The sequence below is a fragment of the Macaca nemestrina genome, chromosome 16 (assembly GCF_043159975.1).
Source record: "Macaca nemestrina isolate mMacNem1 chromosome 16, mMacNem.hap1, whole genome shotgun sequence".
NCBI lineage: Eukaryota > Metazoa > Chordata > Mammalia > Primates > Cercopithecidae > Macaca > Macaca nemestrina.
The window spans coordinates 79,266,852-79,290,755 of record NC_092140.1 but is presented as its reverse complement, the minus strand read 5'-3'; the positions used below and the strand labels follow the sequence as shown (position 1 = coordinate 79,290,755).

Genomic DNA, 23,904 nt, shown 5'->3' with positions numbered 1-23,904 from the left:
ATGCTGCAAGAAGGTCAAGTAGAGTGAGCTCTGGGAGATGCCCAGAGGATTTGGATATTAGGAGGTCCTCCATAACCTAAAATCAAGCAGTTTTGATGAAATGATAGGGACTAGAAGCCTGAGAAGGCTGGAAGGTGAGGAAGTGTGCGCCAGGAGCACAAACATATCTGTCACAGAGTTTGACGGTGAAGGGAGACAATGACAGTGGACAATAGCTAGATGGAGTCGGAGTCTGAGGTTGGGGTATCTTTATTAAAATGATAGATATTTTAGAATGTGTCTTTTCTGCTCAAGATAATCTAGTAGAGAGAGAGGTTTGAAAACTGATGTCCAAACCCTAAATCAATAGCTATATTTAAAATGAGGGGAGAGATGCCTTTAGAACCATATTTCTCAAACTTTAATGTGCAGGAAAATCTGGGTTCTTGTTAAAATGCAGATTCCAATTCAGTAAGAACAGGATAGCACCCAAAACGCTGCATTTCAAACAGCATCCAGGTGATGTCAATATTACTGGCCTGAAGATCACATGCTGAAGAGCAAGACCCTATTTAGTAAGATTTCCCCCTCAGTATCACAAAAATGTAAGTTCTCCCTCAAACTTACTTATAAATTCAGCACAATTTTAATCAAAATCCCAACAGGGATTTTCATAAAATTTGATCCTAACATTCATTCGAGAGAGTAAAAGGCCAAAAATAGCCGAGACAGTTTTGAAGAAAATAAATAACAATGAGTCACTAACCCTTGATTGCACCATGAGTCACTAACCTTTGATTCCCTGTCAGAAATTAAGACAAACTATAAAGCTACAAGAATTTTAAGTGTGAGAACAGGGGTAATCACGTAGACCAGTGGAATGAAATAAAGTGTGCTAGGACAAAGGGCCCACAATGTGGAAAATCATAAAATTATATTCTAACTTCATCCCATACTCGAAAGTTAATATAAGTGCACCAAAGGACAAAATTTTTTAAAGAAAAATTTTAGCTTTTAGAAGAAAATATAGTCAAATATTTAATGATCTTGTGGTAGAAGAAGGTTTCTTACATAACACATTGAAAAGGACAAATTCATAAAGAAAAAGATTGATAAACTTGGTTTCTTTAATATTTAAAGCTTCTCTATGACAGAAATCAACATACAGCACTGGTGTATCTGTAAGGCAATTTGGCAATACCTAGAAAAGTTGAATAGGTGTATATCCTGCCAGCCAGCAATCCCACTTCTATTATACCCTAGATTCTTGCACACAAACTCAAAGACACATAAAGAAATATCTTCCTTGCAGCAACTACCAAACACTTATAAAACCATCAGATCTCACCAGAACTACTATCACAAGAACAGCATGGGGGAAACTGGCCCCGTAATTCAGTTACCACCACCTGGTCTCTCCCTTGACACGTGGAGATTATGGGGATTACAATTCAAGATGAAACTTGGGTGAAGACACAAAGCCTAATCATATCTCATATTGTAATTAATTTTTAAAGAAGAAATTAAAGCATATTGATACAAAGTTGGAAAATTAGCTAAACAACTATGACATGGGATTAAAGAGAAAGTACTGGAAAATTGAAGGTGCCAGCAGGAGAGTAGCTGAAGAGATGTGCTTGTGGGGTCAGACTGGATGGTGAAGTAGTTAGAGGAAGGGAGACATGAGCTGGCAAGGAAAATAGAAAAGAGGAACTAAGGCAATTGGATATTTCCTTGAAGCAAAGAACACATTTTGTGTAAGAGAATAAGAACTCTGGAAGGCCATGAAATTCTGGTTGCAGTGTGAATATGAACACTGGGATGTCCAACATTGGCCTAGGCAAAGAATGTATGATACAGACCTCAAAAGCAAATACAGCAAAAACAAAAATAGACAAAGGGGACTTCATGCCAGTACCCTACCAATTTAACCATCACCTATTCATCCGTTTCTTTCCTCTTTGAGGAATACCTCATTATTTGATGTATTTTTGTGGACTCAATTAAATATGGTGACTTTTGACCAGCGCAATTATGCGTATTTTTAAAGGATGTGGTGCTTTCCAATCCATGATCAAGTGCTTTATCTCTTAAGTACCATTAGTATAAATTTCTAGGCATGCCAAAAATCACTGAAGTTTCATCAACATTTCCCACTTAATTCATACGTTTTCCCTCAATTGAATCATGTGTTGCTAGAAATTAATCAACCTCTCTGTTCAAAGTTAGCAAGAAGTTTCTGATGAATTGTTGTTCAGTGATTTAATGCTGTAATCATAGTTCTCTTCAAGAGACAGCTTCTTGTGGCTTTGAAATTTTTCATGTATACTGAGGAGCTTTATAATTTCTCCATCTTCAGTTGCTTATGTAGACATGGGGTCCATAATCCTTGTACAGATATCTCCACAAATATAACACAGCTTCATCTACTTGAGGGAATCTTCTTTCCTTAGATCTTATTATACTTGGCTTTTGCTTTTCAAAAGAATATGGAATTATGCCTCCAACTCCAAGTATCTATTTCGCTAATATCAAATGCACATGCTGCTGTTCTGTTTCCATATCTACTTCTTTTCATAGTTTATCATTTTAATGCCAAATATCAGTGTACTTCTTATTAAGATATTTAAAATAGAAACTAAACTGACAAGTCCATTGTAGTAACAACAGTATGAGTAGCTATGATCTAGTTTATGCATGCAATGACAGGCAATGACAACTACATCACAATTCCTGCCTGGTCTATGGCAATTGTAAAACACTGTCAATATTTTATAAGATTTTTCTTTAAGTTCTGGGATACATGTATAGAACGTGCAGGTTTATTACACAGGTATACATGTGCCATGGTTGTTTGCTGCACCTATCAACCCCGCATGCAATAGGTATTTGTCCTAATGCTCTCCCTCCCCTTGCCCCCAATCCCCGACAGGCCCAGGTGTGTGATATTCCACTCCTGTGTCCATGTGTTCTCATTGTTCTACTCCCAGTTATAAGTGAGAACATGCAGTGTTTGGTTTTCTGGTCCTGTGTTAGTTTGCTGAGAACGGTGGTTTCCAGCTTCATTCATGTCCTTTTCAGGGACATAAAAAAGAATGATTCTTTTTTATGGCTGCATAGTATTCCATGGTGTATATGTGCCACATTTTCTTTATGCAGTGTATCACTGATGGGCATTTGGGTTGGTCCCAAGTCTTTGCTATTGTAAATAGTGCTGCAATAAACATATGTGTGTGTCTTTATAGTAGAATTATTTATAATCCTTTCAATATATACCCAGTAATGGGATTGCTGGGTCAAATGGTATTTCTGCTTCTAGATCCTTAAAGGATCACCACATTGTCTTCCACACTGGTTGAACTAATTTAAACTCCCACCAACAACGCTATCAATTTTAAAATGCATCCCAATTTTAGAAATGTGAAGAAAAAAAATGTACCTCTTAGAGCCATTAGAACTAAGGTATAGTAATAAAAGTTGAAAAGAAAAGGAACTTTGGACCTTGGCGCTAGTAAGTCATCTATAAAGACATTGAAGTAGTCTTAACTAATGGTGAATCTAAGATGAAAAAGCTGCTTATCCATTTATGTACCTCATATCTCCCACTTCTACTTGTCCTTTCCTGTAAGCATATAGGTAATACAAATATTAATAACATTTATGGAGTCATGCTCATGTTGTCAACATCGTTTATACATGCAGTAATCCTCTTTACATTTAATCTTTGCAACCACCCAACAAGGGTGCCATCATTATTATCCTCATTTTACTAAGGAAACTAAAGAAAAAAGAGGTTAAATAACTTGCCTAAGATAGTAAGTGGCAGGTCCTGAATTCAAACCAGGCAGTGTGAATCAAAGCCTTTGCATTAGGCCATTGTGCTTCTCCCTTTTTTAAAAAACTTTTATTTTAGGTTTAGGAGTACATGTGCAGGTTTCTTATATAGGAAAATTGTGTGTCACAGAGGTTTGGTGTACACATTATTTTGTCACTCAGGTAATAACCATAGTACCCGATAGGTAGTTGCGATCCTCACCCTCCTCTCACCTTCCACTCTCAGGGAGGCCCTGAATTCTGTTGTTCCCTTCTTCATGTCCATATGTACTCAAAGTTTAGCTCCCACTTACAAGTGAGAAAATGAAGTATTTGGTTTTCTGTTCCTATGTTAATTTGCTTAGGATAATGGCCTCCAGCTCCATCCATGTTTCTGCAAAGGGCATGATATTCTTCTTTATGGCTGCATGGTATTCCATGGTGTATATGTACCACATTTTCTCTATCCAACCTAACATAGATGGGCATTTAGGTTGATTCCATGTCTTTACTACTATGAATAGTGCTACGATGATCATATGTGTGCCATCACATTACCTGACTTCAAACTATACTGCAAGGTTACGATAACCAAAATAGCATGATACTAGTACAAAAACAGACACATAGAGCAATGGAACAGAATAGAGAGCCAAGAAATAAGGCCACACACCTAAGATCATCTGATCTTCAATAAAACTGACCAAAAAAGCTTCAAAAAAGCTGACAATAAAGCTGAAAAAAAAACAATCAATGAGGAAATGACTCCATGTTCAATAAATGGTGGTGGGATAACTGGCTAGCCAGGTGCAGAAGATTGAAACAGGACCCCTTTCTTACACCATACATAAAAATCAACTCAAGATGGATTAAAGACCTAAATTTAAAACCCAAAAACTATAAAAAATAAAAAACCCTGGAAGATACCCTAGGAAATACCATTCTGGATGTAGGACCTGACAAAGAGCTCATGGTGAAGATGCCAAAAGCGATTGCAACAACCATAAAATTTGACAAAGCAGACCCAATTAAACTAAAGAGCTTCTGTGCAGCAAAAGGAACTATCAACAGAGTAAAAAGACAACCTACAGAATGGGAGAAAATATTTGCACACTGTGCCTCTGATAAAGGTCTAATATCCAGCATCTATAAGGAACTTACACAAACTTAAAAGCAAAAACCAAACATCCCCATTAAAAAGTGGGCAAAGGATGTGAATATTTTTCAAAAGAAGACATATATGCAGCCAACAAGCATATCAAAAAAAGCTCAACATCACTGATCATTAGAGAAATACAAATCAAAACCACAATAAGATACCATCTCACACCAGTCATAATGGCTATAATTGAAAAGTAAAAAAAAAACAACAACAACAACAGATGTTGGTGAGGTTGTGGAGAAAAGGAAACGCTCATACACTGCTGGCGGAAAAGTACATCAGTTTAGCCACTGTGGAAAGCAGTTTGATGATTTCTCAAATAACTTAACACAGAATTACTTCATTATGGTTTTGATTTCTCTAATGACCAGTGATGATGAGCTTTTTTTCATATGTTTGTTGGCGATATAAATTTCTTCTTTTGAGAATTGTCTGTTCATATCTGTCTCCCACTTTTTGATGGGTTGGGTTTTTTTTTTCTTGTAAATTTGTTTAAGTTTCTTGTAGATTCTGGATATTAACCCTTTGTCAGATGGCTAGATTGCAAAAATTTTCTCCCATTCTGTAGGTTGTCTGTTCACTCTGATGATAGTTTTTCTTGCTGTGCAGAAGCTGTTTACTTTAATTATATCCCATTTGTCAATTTTGGCTTTTGTTGCCATTGCTTTCAGTGTTTTAGTCATGAAGACTTTGCCCCATCTCATGCCAGTTAGAATGGTGATCATTAAAGAGTCAGGAAACAACAGATTCTGGAGAGGATGTGGAGAAATATGAATGCTTTTACACTGTTGGTGAAAGTGTAAATTAGTTCAACCATTGTGGAAGTCAGTGTGGCGATTCCTCGGGGATCTACAACCAGAAATACCATTTGACCCAGTAATCCTATTACTAGGTATATAACCAAAGGATTATAAATCATTCTACTATAAAGACACATGCACATGTATGTTTACTGTGGCACTATTCACAATAGCAAAGACTTGGAAGCAACCCAAATTCCCATCAATGATAGACAGGATAAAGAAAATGTGGCACATATACACCATGGAATACTATGCAGCCATAAAAAAGGATGAGTTCGTGTCCTTTGCAGAGACATGAATGAAAATGGAAACCATCATGCTCAGCAAACTAACACAAGAACAGAAAACCAAACACTGCATGTTCTTACTCATAAGTGGGAGTTGAACAATGAGAAAACATGGACACAGGGAGGGGAACATCCCACACCAGGGCCTGTCGGGGGGTGGGGAACTAGGGGAGAGATAGCATTAGGAGAAATACCTAATGTAGATGATGGGTTGATGGGTGCAGCAAATCACCATGGCACGTGTATACCTATGTAACAAACCTGCACGTTCTGTACATGTACCCAGAACTTAAGTATAATAAAAATATATATTAAAAAAAAAAACAGAATTACCATTCAACCAAGCAATTCCATTATTGGGTGTATATCCAAAGGAGTAGAAGTCATTCTACTATAAAGACATCATGTTTTTCTATTCATGGCTTCTCATGTTTCCCTGCAGGGGCAGAAGATAGACCACCAGAAGTGCTGCATGCCCCTCCAGAGACTTGATTGTTGGTACTCACCTTATATCCCATCATTTGCCATGCTCCACCTCACTGTCTTACAAATGCAATGAATGGCAACAACTATAAAAACTAGTGTTGTCATAGTGCTTAACAATCTGTCAAACATTTGTGTATATCATGTGACTTAACTCTCACAACAGCTCTGCAAGGTACATATGATTTCTCCAATCTTACCAATAAACATACAGATGTTCTATTAACTAAGGCTAAGACTAAGCAGGTATAATATAGAGGAAAACAATACAGAGGATTAAATAAGACAGACATTTGTTCCTCTCCCATTTTATCCTGTGGAGCTAAGAGGTCCAAGCTGCTGGGAAAGCTATGCTTCACAAAGTCATCTTGGGAACCAGGTTCGTTCATCTTCTTGGTGTGCTGTTCCTAGGGAAGTCGTTCTCATCTGCACCATAGAATCTGGATCACCCCCAGATCCAGGATCCAGCTCAAGAGAATGAGAAGGAGGAGAGAGTCTAGGGTAGGCAATTTTCTCAAACAACACCTCTCCTTATATTCCATTGGTGAGAACTTAGTCATGAGACTGGTCATATCCAGTTAGGAAGGAAACTGAGAAATGTAGTCCTTAGCTGTGCAGCCATGTACCCAAGAAGAAGGAACAGACTTCGCAGGACAACAGATGCTCAAAAAAACTAAGTGACTTTCCTAAGGGCACTTAGCTAGTGAGTCAGAACCTAGTCTTCCAACTCCAGACTCAAAGTTGATTTTCCTATTCCACAGCATCTTCACAATGAAAAAGTCAGAGACTTCCTAAGAAACATTGCTACAGAACATTTCAAACAACTAAATTTAAAGGAACTAAAGCCAATCCTTTTGAGATTAAGGAAAGATGGGGCACTCTGGACAATGTGTCCCCTCTAAATAGGTGACAACGGCCCCTGAGGATCAGTTTCTCTCAGAGGTCCCAGCAGAGGTGACAAGTGACTCAGTCCCCTCCACATTGTGCAAGGGTTAATTATGCTATCTTTCACTTATCTAGTTTTTTTTGTTGTTTTTTGGCACTATTTGGAATGCTAGCTTTTCAGTCATTTCTGATTTCTCTGCATGTCTGTAGCTCTTGTAAAAATTTGGCAGGAGATGGGACTGAAAAGGAACAGCTTAACTGAACAGCTGTTCATCAGTTCCAGGCAGCACCTGTGAGATGTACTGTGGCATTTTTGAACAGGGGAATACGGAGGGTGAAGTGAAATGGAAAAGACTCTGGAGCTCTCAGGCTAGCATTAAATGAAAAAAGATTTGAGGCATATCAAGACTGGGCAAATATTTAATGGTAGTTAACATGAGCAGACCAGTAAAGACTAGGTGGAAGTCACGGGGGTAGATCCAGTGAGGACTCTGTGGAGGAAAAAGCAAGGTGAGTGTGCTGTTATTAATGTAGCCCGAAAAGATAACACCCTGTTTCCTTTTCTCCTTCCTACTCCACACACAGAGAGCAGAGAGGATTGATTTGAAGTATACTTCAATACTCTGTCCATTTCATGATTCAAGCTGTCAGACAACCCTTGAGTCTATCCCCTTCTCATCAGCTCTTCTGGAAAATCTTGCACTGAATTTTCCATTTGCATCTCACGCTGAAATCTCCGGTGGATCAAACACTCTCTTACTCTTGCAGTTTTACACCCCTCAAATTGTCAGACGGCCCTGCTCGACCCCTATTAAATCTCTGCTTCACCAAGCCCCATGGCTCTGGTTCCTTCCACTTTGTTCTAACCTGGTCCTGTCCTCCCAGGTCATTGCAGCTGCTCTGCCCTGAGCTCACATGCCCTTACTCTCTTGCTCTCTTTCCTTTGACTTCAGCTCCCTATTGTCCATAACTGATGGCTGATGACCCCTGCCATCACAGTATGGCACTCCAAAGGAAAAAAATGTCACCTTTTCTGGTCTGGCATTTCATCAACTGACAGAACAGTTTTGCATGTATATTGCATTTTACAGGATACAAAGTCCATGATGTTAGCACAGCACTTGCCAGGTATCTGGTACAGACATAGCTCTCTCCCTCCCAAGAGTCCCTCCACTTCAGTGTCTCTTCAAGCTCAGGAATAAGAACCTAGTGACTAACCCCACTCTATCCAACCTACAGATGGAAAACGAAGGCCCAGAGATGGGGGCGGTAGGTGTGGTGCAGAATGGTTGAACTAAAATCTTAGCATGGATAGCCTAGAGCAGTGCTTTTCAAACTCGAATGTGTACATGAATTAGCTGGGATTTCAGATTCTGCATTTCTAACAAGTTCCCAGAGGAGATCCTAACAGTTCTCTCAGTACTGGGAGATTCTAAAAGTTCTCTGGGAGCATCTTCTAATCAGAGCCTGCAGTGACTTATTTCTTAAAACAAACCAACTGCTATGACTGTAAATTTTAGGTCTGGCTTTTCAAATCCCTTATTGGTAATTCACAAATGGTCCCACTGAAAATGACATATTTCGTAAATTACCCTGAAAATGAGATATCATACCCTCCCCACTCCCACTCCATCTCAAAGGGGGATTAAAACAGCAGCTTCATTTCAATAAAAGCTAAACCAGAAAGATATTTTGTGATCATCAATTTAATTACTCTTGACATTACATCAAATATTAGTCCTCTTTACCTAATGTAAATTAACTTTCTCAGCAGCAGAAATACACTGCATAATGCCTCTTGAGTTCTTTAAAATCAAAAACTTTGTTCCAAGCAGTAGAATTAGATCTAATCAATAGATTGTATTTTTCTACCCAATTTCAACTCTTTATTTGTTAAAGTTTCTCAAACCATATCATCTATAACTAGAACATATTTTACTAAATTTCTAGCAATGGAATAGACATTTTTTAATCCTTAAGTACAGTGATCTTGTATGTGATTAAATGCAGAGTGTTTTTGAGCCTACATAAGAAAATATATATTGTTAGCTGCTGGGTAAGGATTATTAACAACCAACTCAGTGATACAACAGTCAATCTATTGCCTATTTCAGTTGCCCATTCATTCATTAAATACGTTTTGAATGCCTATCATGTCATTGACACCATACAAGTTACTTGGGATCCAAAGATAAACAAGCCATGGTCTCTATTTTCAAAGTGCTCAAGGTCTGCTGGAGAATAAGAGTGGCAAGGACGATTGTCCTTTGCTGTGATAAGTGCACTGCAGAGGGATGCTTGCAGTTCTGCAGCAGCACACTGGAGGAGAATTTAACTACAGATATCAAGGAAATATTATGTAGAAAATACTTGAGTTTGATACATAGGAGTTAGTCATGCCAAGATGGGAGAAGAGGATATGGGCTTACCTGACCAAGCAATTAGCCCCTGCAAAGGTCAGGAATTTATGGGGAAATGCACATGAAGGAACTTCAGGTAGGTCAGAATGGCTGGAATGGAAAGTGGGAAGGTAGGAGTGAAAAGGCATGTGCGTCAAGAAGCATTGGCAGATAGGTGGAGGAAGACTCAACCCCAGTCTTTTCAACCACACCCTGGTGCTCCCACCACACCAAGCTGTGCAGGGCAGATGGGAAACACACCATACATAGCATACATTCTGGAAACTGGAGGAGACTGAGGTAACTTTAGGTTAGGTCAATCAAGGAGAGCTCCATGGAGTACCAAGAGACTGTATCTTATCTCAAAGAATGGTTCAGGTCGGGTGGTGCCATATTGTGTTATGCTTAGAATAACCCTCACCCAGCTAATCTATGGTTCTTCACAATTGAGATTGACTTCCTCTGTGCTCTCTTTACCTTTCCCAGACCGCTTGCCCCTGACTAGATGGCTAGATGGCCCTCCACCATACTGCTAAAGCAGCATGTTCTCATCTCTACCATAGCACTTAAAACACACAATACAATAGTCACTTATCTCCCTTACCTCCCCAGGTGTATACTTCTTGATGAAAGAGATGGCATGTTTTATTATCACTAATACTATTATTTTTATTATACCCATAATATAGGGCCTGGGCCACAATAAGTATTTGAAAAATATTTGTCAAAATGGATGGATAATGGATAGATGGATTAATAAATGGATAGATTAATGAATTATAATCTACTTGAGAACACATCCTGTTTGTTTTGTGTCAATTCTACATTCTCATATAAGTGTTTTTAAAACATTTCTTTACTTGGTAAATAAACCAGACTAGAAGTGAAGGCCTAGATAAGGAGGAAGTGGAAGATCAAAGCAAAGTGCCCCAGGAATTAAGAAAGCAGAACATATTCTATTAAGTATGGGAAAAATTATATATATATATCCCATTAAGTGAAGAAAAATCAACAATAAATTAATTGAAACAAATTATCTGACTCAAAAAGTAAAATATTCAACACTACCAAGACTGTTTCATAAAAGCATTTTTGTAAAGTCTTCAGAAAACACAGTTCTGTCCCAGGGAAATGCATTAGAACTGGAGTCGTGAAGCCCTAGACAGAGGAGGCTTCATGTCAAAACAAGCTCACGCAGCACCATGGACAGCCGCTTTCCCATCCACTGCCTCTTTCTGTCAACGGTACAGTGAAAAACACTTCTGTTTCCCCAAAATTCACAGGCCAAAAGACCACATATTTGTATATGAACTAAAACAAAATTAAATGCATACTTAAGTGACTACTTCATTTAAATTCAAATACTAGTTTTTTAGTATCTGTCACATCCCAGTACTGTTCTAAGCACAATAAAGGAACATTTTAGAAAAAAACAAAAAACCTATAGAGCAGGTGCTTGCCTTCAAAAATTTGCACTTTTTGCAGGGAGACAAAATGTGTGTGTGTGCGTGTGTGTGACTGTCTCTCTGTCTGTCTGTCTGTGAAATGTGGAAATTGTCAGCAGCACAGAAAACTAGCTAGATTATTAGTACCAGTACTAACAAAAGTACTAATAAGTACTAAGTGACTGACTATCCTAGGAGAAATTATTTCACCTCACAGTGTCTTACTGAGAGCTACTGAATGAAATACAAGTGTAGAGTACCTTTACATTCAATTCCTATGCCTGCTGCAATAAGTTATCACAAACTTAGTGGCTTAAACAACAGAAATTTATTATCTCAGTTTGAAGATCAGAAGTCTGAAAGCAGTATTGATGGGCTAAAATCAAGATGTCAGCAGGGCCACATTTTTTCTGGAGGCTCTAGAAGAGAATTCATCCCCCAGTTCTTCCAGCTTCTGGTAGCAAGTGATATTTCTTGGCTGGTAGCCCCTCTGCTCCATATTCACACCACCTTCTCCTCTATGTGTCTAATATAGTGTTGATGTTTGTTTCCACCCAAATCTCATGTTGCATTTGCATTGTAACCCTCAGTGCAGAAGGTAAGGCCTGGCAGGCGCTGCTAGATCATGGGAACAGATCTGTCATGAATGGCTTGGGTCATCCCCTTGATAAGTGAAGTCTCACTCTGAGTTCACATGAAATCCAGTCGTTTAAAGGTGTGTTTGAACCAGTAACCCCATTGCTGGGTATATACCCAAAGGATTATAAATCATTCTACTATAAAGACACATGCACACGTATGTTTATTGCAGCACTATTTACAACAGCAAAGACTTAGAACCAACCCAAATGCCCATCAATGATAGACTAGATAAAGAAAATGTGGCACATATACACCATGGAATACTATGCAGCCATAAAAAAGGATGAGTTCATGTCCTTTTCAGGGACATGGATGAAGGTGGAAACCATCATCCTCAGCAAACTAACACAGAACAGAAAACCAAACACTGCATGTTCTCTCTCATAAGTGGGAGTTGAATAATGAGAACACATGGACACAGGGAGGGGAACATCACACACCAGTGCCTGTCAGCAGGTGGGGGACAAGGGGATGGATAGCATTAGGGGAAATACCTAATGTAGATGACAGGTTGATGGGTGCAGCAAACCACCATGGCACGTGTATACCTGTGTAACAAACTTCACGTTCTGCACACATACCCCAGAACTTAAAGTATAATTTTTTTAAAAGGGTGTGGCACCTCCAACCATACTCTCTCTCACTAGCTCCTGCATTTGTCATGTGGCGTATCTACTCCCCGCTTCGCCTTTCACCATGATTGAAAGTTTCCTGAGGCCTCCCTAGAAGCTAAGCAGATGCCAGCGTCATGCTTCCTGTCCAGCCTGCAGAACTGTGATCCAATTAAGCCTCTTTTCATTATAAATTACTCTCAGGTATTTCTTTATAGCAATACAAGAATGGTCTAACACAGTGTCTGTGTTAAATCTCCCTCTGCCTTCCTTTTATGTGATCCCATTTAGGGCCTACTCAGGTAATCCAGGACAGTCTTCCCAAGGCAAGATCCTTAATCCCATCTGCAAAATACTTGCCATGTATTTTGTAAGGTAACATTTACAGATTTCAGGGTTTCGGACTGGATATCCTTGGCTACTACAACCTTCATGCCCACTCTTTTTAGACTTTTCTCACCATCTCCTTCCCCTCAATTCCATCTGAGGTCTCCACCTCATATTTCATTCAGAAAATAGAAATAAAATCCTTCATCTTGCCACCACCAAATATGCCTGCATCCTCACCTAACTGATACCTCTCCTTCTCTCCTGTTAGAGTGGAAGACATGTCCCTCCTGCTCTCAAAGCTCAGTTCCCCCACTGGCGTTCCTTTCTTCATCACTCATCTATTTCTCAAGGACTTCTCTTCTTTCTCTGTCTCTCTCTCCCTCCTTTCCTCTCTTTCCTCATCATTTCTTTCCCTGTCCCCACTGGATTATTTCCAATAGCATTAGAAGAGGCTCGAGTACTTTTTATCTTTAGAAAATCTTCCTCTTGACCCCACACTTCACATCCCTTCCCATTCTACCTAATTTCCCTGCCCCTCTTTTTATGTAATTTCTTTATTTTTTTGCTTTTTATAAACCAAATTTTTAATTGAGAAATTTGTAGATTCACGGGCAGTTATAAGAAATAAAACTCAGCAATGTCATGTACCCTTTACCCAATGGTAACATCTTGCAAAATTATGATACAATATCATGACTTGGATATTGATATTCATATAATCAATGGATCTTACTTAGATTTGAGCAGCTTTTTGTCCTGTGCACGTGTATGCACGTGCATCTATTTAGTTGTACTTAATTTTATCACATGTATAGGGTCATATATCCTTCACCACCGTCAAGACACAGAGCCATTCCATCATCACTAGGATCCCTCCAGTTGGTTGCCCTTTAATAACCACACCCGCCTGTCTCTCATTCTGTCCTGACCCCTTTCTGCTTCTCATCTCCCCCGCCCCCCAGCCCCAACTTTCTTTCCCTAAGCCCTGGAAACCATTAATGCGCTCCTTTTCTAAAGTTGTATCATTTAAAAAATACATATATGCGTGCGCGCGTGTGTGTGTGTGTGTGTGTGTGTATCTGCATGTGTATTTGAAATTATACAGTAGTTAATCTTTGGGGATTGATTTATTTTCACTCAGCATAAATTCTGAAGATTTATATAAATTGTAGCTAGTATCAATAGTTCATTCCCTTCTATTGCTGAGTAATATTACATCGTATGGGTGTATTATAGTTTGTTAACCATTCACATGTAAAAATAATATCTGGGTTTTTTCTACTTTTTGGCTATTACAAATAAAGCTGCTATGCATATTCATGCATATTCATGTATAAGTTTTCTGTGTGCATGTAAGTTTTCATTTCTCTATAATAAATGCCTAAGAGTGAAATTTCTGAGGTGTACTATACATATTTTGTTTTTTAAGAAATTGCTTAACTGTTTCAGAGTGACTGTACCATTTTACATTCCCACCCATGCATACCAACAATGTAAGAATAATTCAGTTTCCCTGCAACCTGCTAGCATTAGGTCTTGTCACTAATTTTTATTTTAGCCATTCACATAGATGTGTAGTGATATTCCATTGTCTTTTTTGTTTTTTTTTGTGTTTTTTTTTTTTTTTTTTTTTTTTTTTTTTTTTAGACAAAGTCTCGCCCTGTCTCCCAGGCTAGAGTTCAGTGGCATGATCTCGACTCACTGCAACCTCCACCTCCCAGGTTCACGCCATTCTCCTGCCTCAGCCTCCCGAGTAGCTGGGACTACAGGCGCCCGCCACCACACCTGGCTAATTTTTTATATTTTTAGTGGAAACGGGGTTTCACCGTGTTAGCCAGGATGGTCTCGATCTACTGACCTCGTGATCCACCCGCCTTGGCCTCCCAAAGTGCTGGGATGACAGACATGAGCCACCGGGCCCAGCCTGCATTGTAATTTTAATTTGCATTTTTCTAATAGCTAATGATGATGAACACCATTATTTCAACTTTTATTTTAGATTCAGGGGGTACAGATTTGTTATATGGGTATATTGCATGATTTTGAGGTTTAGGATACAGATGATCCCATCGCCCAGTACAGAGTATATACCCAACAGCTAGTTTTTCAATTCTTCCCCCTTTCACCCCCTCCTTCCAGTAGTCTTCAGTGTCTATTATTGCCATCTTTTTTTTTTTTTTGAGACGGAGTCTCGCTCTGTCACCCAGGCTAGAGTGCAGTGGCGCAATCTCGACTCACTGCAAGTTTCGCCTCCTGGGTTCACGCCATTCTCCTGCCTCAGCCTCCTGAGTAGCTGCGACTACAGGCGCCCACCACCACGCCTGGCTAATTTTTTTGTATTTTTAGTAGAGACGGGGTTTCACCGTGTTAGCCAGGATGGTCCCGATCTCCTGACCTCGTGATCTGCCCGTCTCGGCCTCCTAAAGTGCTGGGATTACAGGCGTGAGCCACCGCGCCCGGCCTTATTATTGCCATCTTTATGTCTATGAGTACCTAGTATTTAGCTCCCACTTTTAAATGAGAATATGTGATATTTGGTGTTCTATTCCTGCATAATTCACTTAGGATAATGGCCTCCAGCTCTATCCATGTTGTCGCAAAGGACATGATTTCATTATTTTTTATGGCTCTATAGTACTTCATGGTATATATTACCACATTTTCTTTTTCCAATCCACGGTTGATGAGTACTTAGGTTGATTCTATTTCTTTGATTTTGTGAGTAGTATTGTGATGAACATATGAGAACATGTGTCTTTTTTGTTAAGATGATTTATTTTCTTTTGGATATGTACCCAGTAATGGGATTGCTGAGTCAAATGGTAGTTCCGTTTTAAGTTATTTGATTTATTTTCTTTTGGATATATACCCAGTAACGGGACTGCTGAGTCAAATGGTAGTTCTGTTTTCAGTTCTTTGAGAAATCTCCAAACTGTTTTCCACAGTGGATTTACATTCCCACCAATAGTGTGTAAGTGCTCCCTTTTCTCTGTAGCCTTACTGCTGGCTCTCTCCTCAATCTGCTCTAGTCTAGGTTCCAACCATCATCCCAGGAAATGTCTCTTGTCAAGGCCACCAATGGCTCCCATAGCTATTTCACCACTCAGTAGAACTCATAATGGTGGCCACATCTTCCGTCTTGAACAATATTTCTCTCTTGGCTTCTCTGACTTCATGCTCTCCTGATATCACTTCTACTTTTCCTTCTGCTCTTTCTTGAACTCCATTCCCACCCAAACTCTAAATGTTGAGGAATCTTAAGTCTCAACTTCAGACACTTCTTTATTCTCTACCCTCTTTCCCTATAAAGTTTCAACAATTCTTTTGGAGCTAAATACAAGTATTAGGTTGTTGACTCTGAAACTTTTACTTTCACCACATTTCTCCTCTGAAATCCATAGGCAAATATCTAATTTTTTTTTTTGAGACAAGTTTTGCTCTTATTGCCCAGGTTGGAGTGCAATGGCATGATCTAAGCTCACTACAACCTCTGCCTCCTAGGTTCAAGCGATTCTCCTGCCTCAGCCTCCCAAGTAGCTGGGATTACAGGCACCCACAACCACACCTGTCTAATTTTTGTATTTTTAGTACAGACGGGGTTTCAACATGTTTGTCAGGATGGTGTCCAACTCCTGACCTCCAGTGGCCTCAGCTTCCCAAAGTACTGGGATTACAGGCATGAGCCACCACACCAGGGCGCAAATATCTAAATTTTTGCTTGACATCTTCACTTGGACATCTCACATACAACACAGATTAATATCCCCAAAGCAGAATTTATCATCTCTCTATTTCACCCTCTACCTCATCTTACTCTTCTAATTAGCCATTTGCCCAGGAAAATCATGGGAAGGTAAGAAGCAATAAAAGAAGACAAAAGAAGTTTATGTGATAGAGATGGCACGCCCAAATGTTTATAAACTGTCCCCACAGTCATTCAGGATTCAGGCACCTTCCATCCTGTGGTTCCTCCATCACCTTGGGTTTCAGAGTTCTTTGAATCCAGCCAAATATCCAGAGAAGAAAGAGTAGAAAATACACAAACATTTCTTAAAACCCTAGCCCAGAAGAGGAGTATATTATTCCACTCACACTCTGTTGGTGAAAACTAGTCATGTGACCCTGCCTTGATTCAAAGGCTTCTGGGAAGTGTAGTCTCACTGGGCAGCTGCCCACTGTGTACAGAGGAGCACAAATTTGTCTCAGACAGCTAGTGGTCTCTGCCATGGCCAGTTAAACCACAGAATGCAGGATTGTGGTTGATCTGAAGAGATTAAAAATCTGAGAAATTACCATTTTTTAAAAGAATTTTTTGTGGGAAGAAAGAAAAGAAAGAGAGGATAGAAATGGTAAATGAGATGTTGAAGTATTACAATATATTTATGACAGGATTTCTTATCCTGCACTTTCCCTAGTCAGCTTACCTGAAGTCCCTGAGTTAGGTAAGTGAGTAGTTATGAAGGGCAGAATTTATAACATTAATGAAAGAGTTACTTTGAGGCAGGTGGGACATAGGAAGATACCAGGTCACACCATACAGAAGTCCCCTACTCTGCCCAAACAAAGGTATTTTGGCTGTAGAAATTCTCCCTAAACTCAATCTAGTGGCACTGACCATCCAGGCCCCATCTGAATGCTCCCTGAATTCCTAGCTACTCAGCCTTAACTCTCTGAACTCCTGTGGGCTGTATCTCTCTAGGACATGAACAAGACAACTGCTCCATGAGACCACCATAGAAGATAAACTTAAAAAATGGATTTCTACAAACTCCTGCCAACATTTTGAAATGGCTACCCAAACAAATATGTTCCGACAGTTGCAAGAAAAGGATAAATAATAGATTCAGAAAAAAAAATATTGTCAGCTAATTGTTCTGTGACACTCTCTTATGTTCCCCTAGGTGTCTGTTACAAATGAAGTTTTTAGTAAATGTAGTTTTCAAAGTAACCTGACATCTCACCTTGGGATTTGGCAGCCTTGTCTAATGAGCTGCCAGAGAATGGGATGGCAGGCAATGAAGAATTGAGTGCTCTAAGCCTCCCTTCCTCTTCCTTCACTTTATGTTGTTATTACGCAGAAGTGGGTCATGAACATGAAGAGAACTTTATCCAAATGTGGTGATAGATCAGCTGACAAAGTATATTCCTGGCTCGGAGAAGGCAGAAAATCACAAGGTCATCACAGAGGGTACATAAAGGTCACAAACAATGACCGTATTAGCAATCACAAGCCATTCTGCCTCTGAGAAGTTTGAATTTCCAGCAGAATCAGGGAATTTGGACACTGGTCGTACCACAATAGAAAACATGGGCTGGATGGGTGGGACATGGGGGTAGGTGGTATCATGTCAGGCAGAGAGCAGAGGAGTCCCCCATCCTGAAATGGAAGGGTCTAAATCTTCTTCAGTATGAAGTTTTGGGGATAATTCAGCTCTAATGAGACGCTCTGTGTCTGATAAGAATAAACAGCTATTGGCAGTTTTTCACAAGTCAAAGTGGCCGTGGGACATGTTCTCACCCACTTAGTTGCCACGAAGACTTCCAACTAGGTTACCATGGAGACAGCTTAGAAATCAAAGATACGACTTAAATTATTAAAACCTACTAATCTAAGGAGAAACCCTGATAATTTGAATAGTTTTCCATTGAGACTAGCAATACTTATCTTGGAGCAAAAGAGAAATTAACATTATTTTCTACATAGTTTATGAACTGTGACACCAGGTTTATCTCACCATATTCATTATTAGTCTAGATGCAGAAACTTTATGGTGCAGTAGCTTCCGTAGCTTCATCCTGTCAGTTTGTCAATTTATATATGTACGAGTTATAAGATATACTAGAGGATATAGTACAGAGTTGCACATAACAAATGTGTTAACTACCACGGCCCCGCCCCCAAATAATCAATGTTCTATTCTGGTACAGCGTCAGAAGATGGCATGCTAATAAGTTGTTGGCAGAAAGGCCTGCCACTTAACTAATATTCAGTACAGCTGATGTCTTGTTAATTAAATACTGTGATGACCATAGGACAGAGGTTTCTGCAGGGTAGGCCACCCTGTTCAAAGTTTATTCCACAGGGATTTAGGAAGCGTTCAGATGGGACCTGGATAGTCAGTGACACTAGAATGAGTTTAAGGAGAATTTCCACAGCCAAAACATCTGTGTTTAGGCCAAGTAGGAAACTTCTGTATAGTATGACCTGGTATCTTCCCAAGTTCCACCTGCCTGAAAGTAACTCTTTCATTGATGTTATAAATTCTGTCCTTCCTAACTACTCAGCCTAAAATCGTAAGCTGAGAGTCATTCTCTTACTTTGACAGCAGATTTAGAGACAATGTCTCCAAGGAATGGAAAAATGGAAACCCAAACCCAAAGAAGTCACTTTGGTTGTTGACAGAGAAGATACAAGATCACCAAACAGGTATCGTGGGCCAAAGCAAACCCTCATAAGACTCAGCAAGCAATAATGGGGAAAAAGAGGTTCTTTCAGAGAGAAAAGGCAGCAGAAATGGCTTGAAGTTTAAGGAATCCTTACCTCCCAAGCCTTCTCTCTTAAGAAGAGAATGAGAGTTTACACCCAGTGAAAATTACATACATTTACTAAAACTGGAGGGAATCCATTCCCCTAGCATCCATTACTCCTCTGACAGCCCCCTCCTCCTCTTCCTCTCCCTTTCCGCAGATCCCTCAATCTGCTTCTTGTGTCTATCCAACAACTTCAACACATACAAACTCGGAAAAGAAAAAAATCCCAAGCAGTAGGAACTTCCAGTATCCATTATGCATCTCTTCCTTCCATAGAGAACCCCATTTTTGTTTGGGAAGAAAATATGCGCAATAAAAAACACTCACCTCCCCAGACTCTACTGCAGCTCAGAATGGCCATGGAACTCGGTGAGATAAGAGCAGAATAGGGATGCTCTTGTTTTCCTCATTAAAAAGGATAAGAACTAGTTGGCACAAACCTTCCACTTTTGCTCCTCCTCTTCCTTCCTGCTAGTATCCAGGCACAAAGCTGTAGAGAAAAGGTTAGAAGAACTTTGCTAGTTCCTTAAAATCAAGAGTGGGAAAACCATGTCCTAGGGATAATAGTAGCAGGTTAAAAGGAACCTTGATCCTTGAAGTTTCCCTTGAGGAATGAGCCTGGACTGCCACCTTTAGACTAATAGTTATATGAGAACAATAAATCTCTTTTTGAAATAAGACATTAATCAGTTTTATGCCACTAAAGATGATCTTGTTTGATATACCATGGCTGCTACTGAACAATGAGGAGACAAATAATGAAATATGAGGGAATGACATGAGAATAAAAGCTTGAAAATAATGGGAGGAAGCATGGCTTCTGTATCAGTCAGAGCTCCACCAGAGAAAAAGAACCAATGGGAAATATGTATTAAGAGACTTACTGCAAGGAATTAGTGACTGCCAGGGTTGGCTAGGCAAAGCAAAATCTGCAGGGCAAATTGTGGAGAATGGTAGGCTGAAAACTCTCAGGCAAGAGCTGATTCTGCAATCCACGAGCAAGTTGTGCCTGGTTACCATAATGCTCAGCAAAGCCAAAGCAGTATTCATATAGTTTGAGATCTTCAGTATTGGCTAATTGATCATGGTAACCCTAGAACTGAAATATAAGGTCGGCTGACTAAAATCTTACTTGATTTGTATAGGAGGAAAGCTCTAGAGATAGTGAACAGAAGTCCTGGAAACTTGGATCACCAAAACAGAGTCACAGTCCCTCACTCAATCCACAGCTTGAGCCAGTGGATAGGCCTAGATCTCCTTAAATAAAGAGGAGGCCAGATCCTTCTAAGAAGAAACCCTGCTATGCTTCCAAAAAAGTGCCTGTATACTATTAATCTTCTCAGCTGTCCCAAAATGTACCTGAAGCCATTTACTGGAATAATTGCACATTGAGGAAGGGGAAATAATCAGGCTTTCTACGGGTTTACCAGACACTGACTCTAAACTGTCACCAATTCCTGGAAACCTAAGTGTCACTTCTCTATCACATCAGAACAAAAGAAGCTTGTGGAGGTCAGGTGAATGAGATCAATGGAGTTTTGGCTCAGGTCTGTTATAGTGGGCCCAGTGAGTCTAAACACGATGTATGGTTTTTATACCATTTTAAGAAGGTGTAATTGGAATAGATAGGCTCACAAACTGGAAGAATATCCACATGGGTTCCCTGACCATGGAATGAGGCTTAGTACTGTAGGAAAGTCCAGCGGAAGCCACTAGAACTGTCTTTACCTAGGAAAATAGTAAACCAAAAGCAATACCATTCTTGTAAAATTGCAAAGATTAATGCCATTATCAAGGACTTGAAAGACGCAGGGGTGCTTATTCCCAACTCCTAACACATCCCTATTCAGTTTGCCTGTTTGGCTTCTGAAGAAGGCAGGTCTTGGAGAATGACAGTGAACTACGATAAGTGTAATTAGGTGGGGACTCCAATTGCAGGTGTTCTTCCAAACGTGGTTTCATTTGGAAACACATCCGGTGGTACTTGTTATGCAGGAATTTCTTTGGGAAATTATTTTTTTTTCTAGATCTATTAGTAAAGACCATCAGAGGCAGTTTGCTTCCAGCTAGGAAGACTGGCAAAATATCCCTACTGACCTACTTTAGTGGTATATCAACTCTCCAGCCCTATGTCATGATCAAGTTTGCAGGGACCTTGACTTCCTTTCCCCTCCACAGGATGTCCATGAAATTGATGATGTGATGTTGATTGGTCCTGGTGATCAGGGAATAGCAACTACTCTAGATACATTGATAAGATACTAAAATACCAAAGAATAGAAAATAAATTCCACAACAATTCCAGGCCTGCCACCTCAATTAAATTTCTAGAGGCCCACTTGTCTGGGGAATGTTGAGATAGCCTTTCCAAGAGAAAGACAATTACTGTACCTGGTCCTCCCTGCCAGTAAGAAAGAAGTATAACACCTAGTAGCCCTCTTTTGATTTGAGGGGCAATGTATACCTCAACCCACTTACTAAGTGATCCATAGGAGCTGCTAGTTTTTAGTGGTGCTTAAAATGAGAGAGGGTCTGCAACAGGCCCAGGCTGCCATGCAAGGTGCTCTGCTACATGGCCTGTATAACTCAGCAGATCTGGTGGTGCTTGAAGTGGTAGTGGCCCATAAGGATGCTGTTTGAAGCATTTGGCAGGCCCCTATACACGAATTATAGTGAAGATGCTTAGGATTTTGGAGCAAAGTTATTCCAACCTCTGAAGATAATTACACTCATCTTGAGAAATAGCATTTGGTTTGCTGCTGGGCATTGGTAGAGACTGAATATTTGTCCATAGGATATCAAGTTAACATTAAACCTGAACTACCATTAACATTAAACATTAATTATGAACTGGGTGTGTTCTAACTCACCCAGCTATAGAGATGGGCATGCACAGCAGCACTATGAGGTCAGGCTTAAGCAGGTCTTTAGACACAAGTCTGACAAGAAATGATCCCAATCATGATACATTATGTTCTTTCTTTCTCTCTCTCTCTCTGTCTCTCTCTCTCTCTCTCTCTCTCACACACACACACACACACACACACACACACACACACACACAAATATCTATGGCTTCTTAGGGAGTTCTCTACAATCATTTGATTGAAGAAAAAAATATAAGGCTTGGATTACACATAGTTCTGTGCAACATGCAGTTACCAACCAAAGTGGAGGGTTGCAATATTACAGTCCCAATCTGGAAGAACCCAGAAGGTGAAGGGAGGTTCTTCCAGTGGGCTGAACTTCAAGCAGTGCACCAGATTGTTCACTTTTCAAGAAAGAGAGATGTCCATATGAGCTGTGGCTCATAAATTGTTTGGTGGGATGGTCAGACACTTGAAAGAAACACAACTAGAAAATTGGTGGCTAGGAAGTCTAGGAAAGAAGTATGTAGAGAGATATGTTCAAATGAGTAGAGTGTAAAGATATTTGTGTCCCTCATGAGAAAAGAGACTTCAGGGAAGGATTATAATATTCAGGTAGGTTGGATGGCCAGTCTGTGGAGGCTAGTCAGCCTCCTTCCCTGCCATTCCTGTCATTGCCCAGTTGGTTCACAAAGAGGCAGTGGAGGCAAGGATGGAGGTTATGCATGGGCTCAGCAACATGGACTTCCACTCAGCAACGCCAGCCTGGCTACAGCCACTGCTAACTGCCCATTCTGCCAAGAGCCAGCAACTGCGTGAATGAGCGTGGAAATAGATACTCCCACGGTTGACACTTGAGGTGCTATGGTCCTAGCCAATAGCTTCACAACAACCCCAGGACAGACTCCGAGACAGAACCACCAGCTAAGCCACTTCTTGGTTTCTGACCCACAGAATCTCGGATATAATAAATGTCTGCTATTTGAAGATGATAGTCTTAAGCTAGTTTATTACACAACAATGATAATATACACCCAACATGAATAAAACCTTGTCAAGGAGTCCCAGATAACCCAGATGTGATAGTGATAGGAATCTCCAAGAGAGAGCACTCACTGCTTTCCTTATTTTAGTTTTCTTTCTGGGTAATTTTTAAAAATCCTTATACTTATGTGACAAGAAGAATCATGCCTTATATTTACCACTGAATAGCTGATTTCCAAAAATTACACATTCTTTTTCATCTGTTTCCCCAGAAAATTACATGTAGACATTAACAATTGGAGGGAAGGGACTGTTGCCCTCTATATTCTGTTTTTTAACCTTTCATTCAAGCACTAAGATAATGATAGGGACTTATTTAGATAAAAAAGAAAGAAAGAAAGAAAGGAAGGAAGGAAGGAAGGAAGGAAGGAAGGAAGGAAGGAAGGAAGGAAGGAAGGAAGGAAGAGGGAGAGAGAGAGAGAGAGGAAGGGACCTGAGCCATAGGGACAGTTGTCTGATACCTCTGACCCAGTATCAGCCATGAAAAAGCAGAATTGATGATGGATATTACAGCAAAATCGAGAATTTATAAAATTGCGACAAAATGGGGAAGAACAGGAACATCTCCACTTCTATTTTTTGCTCACCAGAATTAATTTGCCCTTCCCGCAGCACAGAGCTAG

At 39.9% G+C, this 23,904-nt stretch overlaps 1 long non-coding RNA gene across 2 annotated transcripts in view; it reads right to left on the bottom strand.

The window, feature by feature from the left end:
- LOC105490678 (uncharacterized) overlaps positions 1-17,947 on the bottom strand; it is a 500,528-nt gene extending 482,581 nt beyond the window's left edge. For both annotated transcript variants that reach the window (XR_011614803.1, XR_011614805.1), the window contains exon 1: positions 17,801-17,947. This is a non-coding gene — a long non-coding RNA (uncharacterized lncRNA). The remainder of the gene's footprint in view (positions 1-17,800) is intronic.
- Between the last annotated feature and the right edge of the window lie 5,957 nt (positions 17,948-23,904).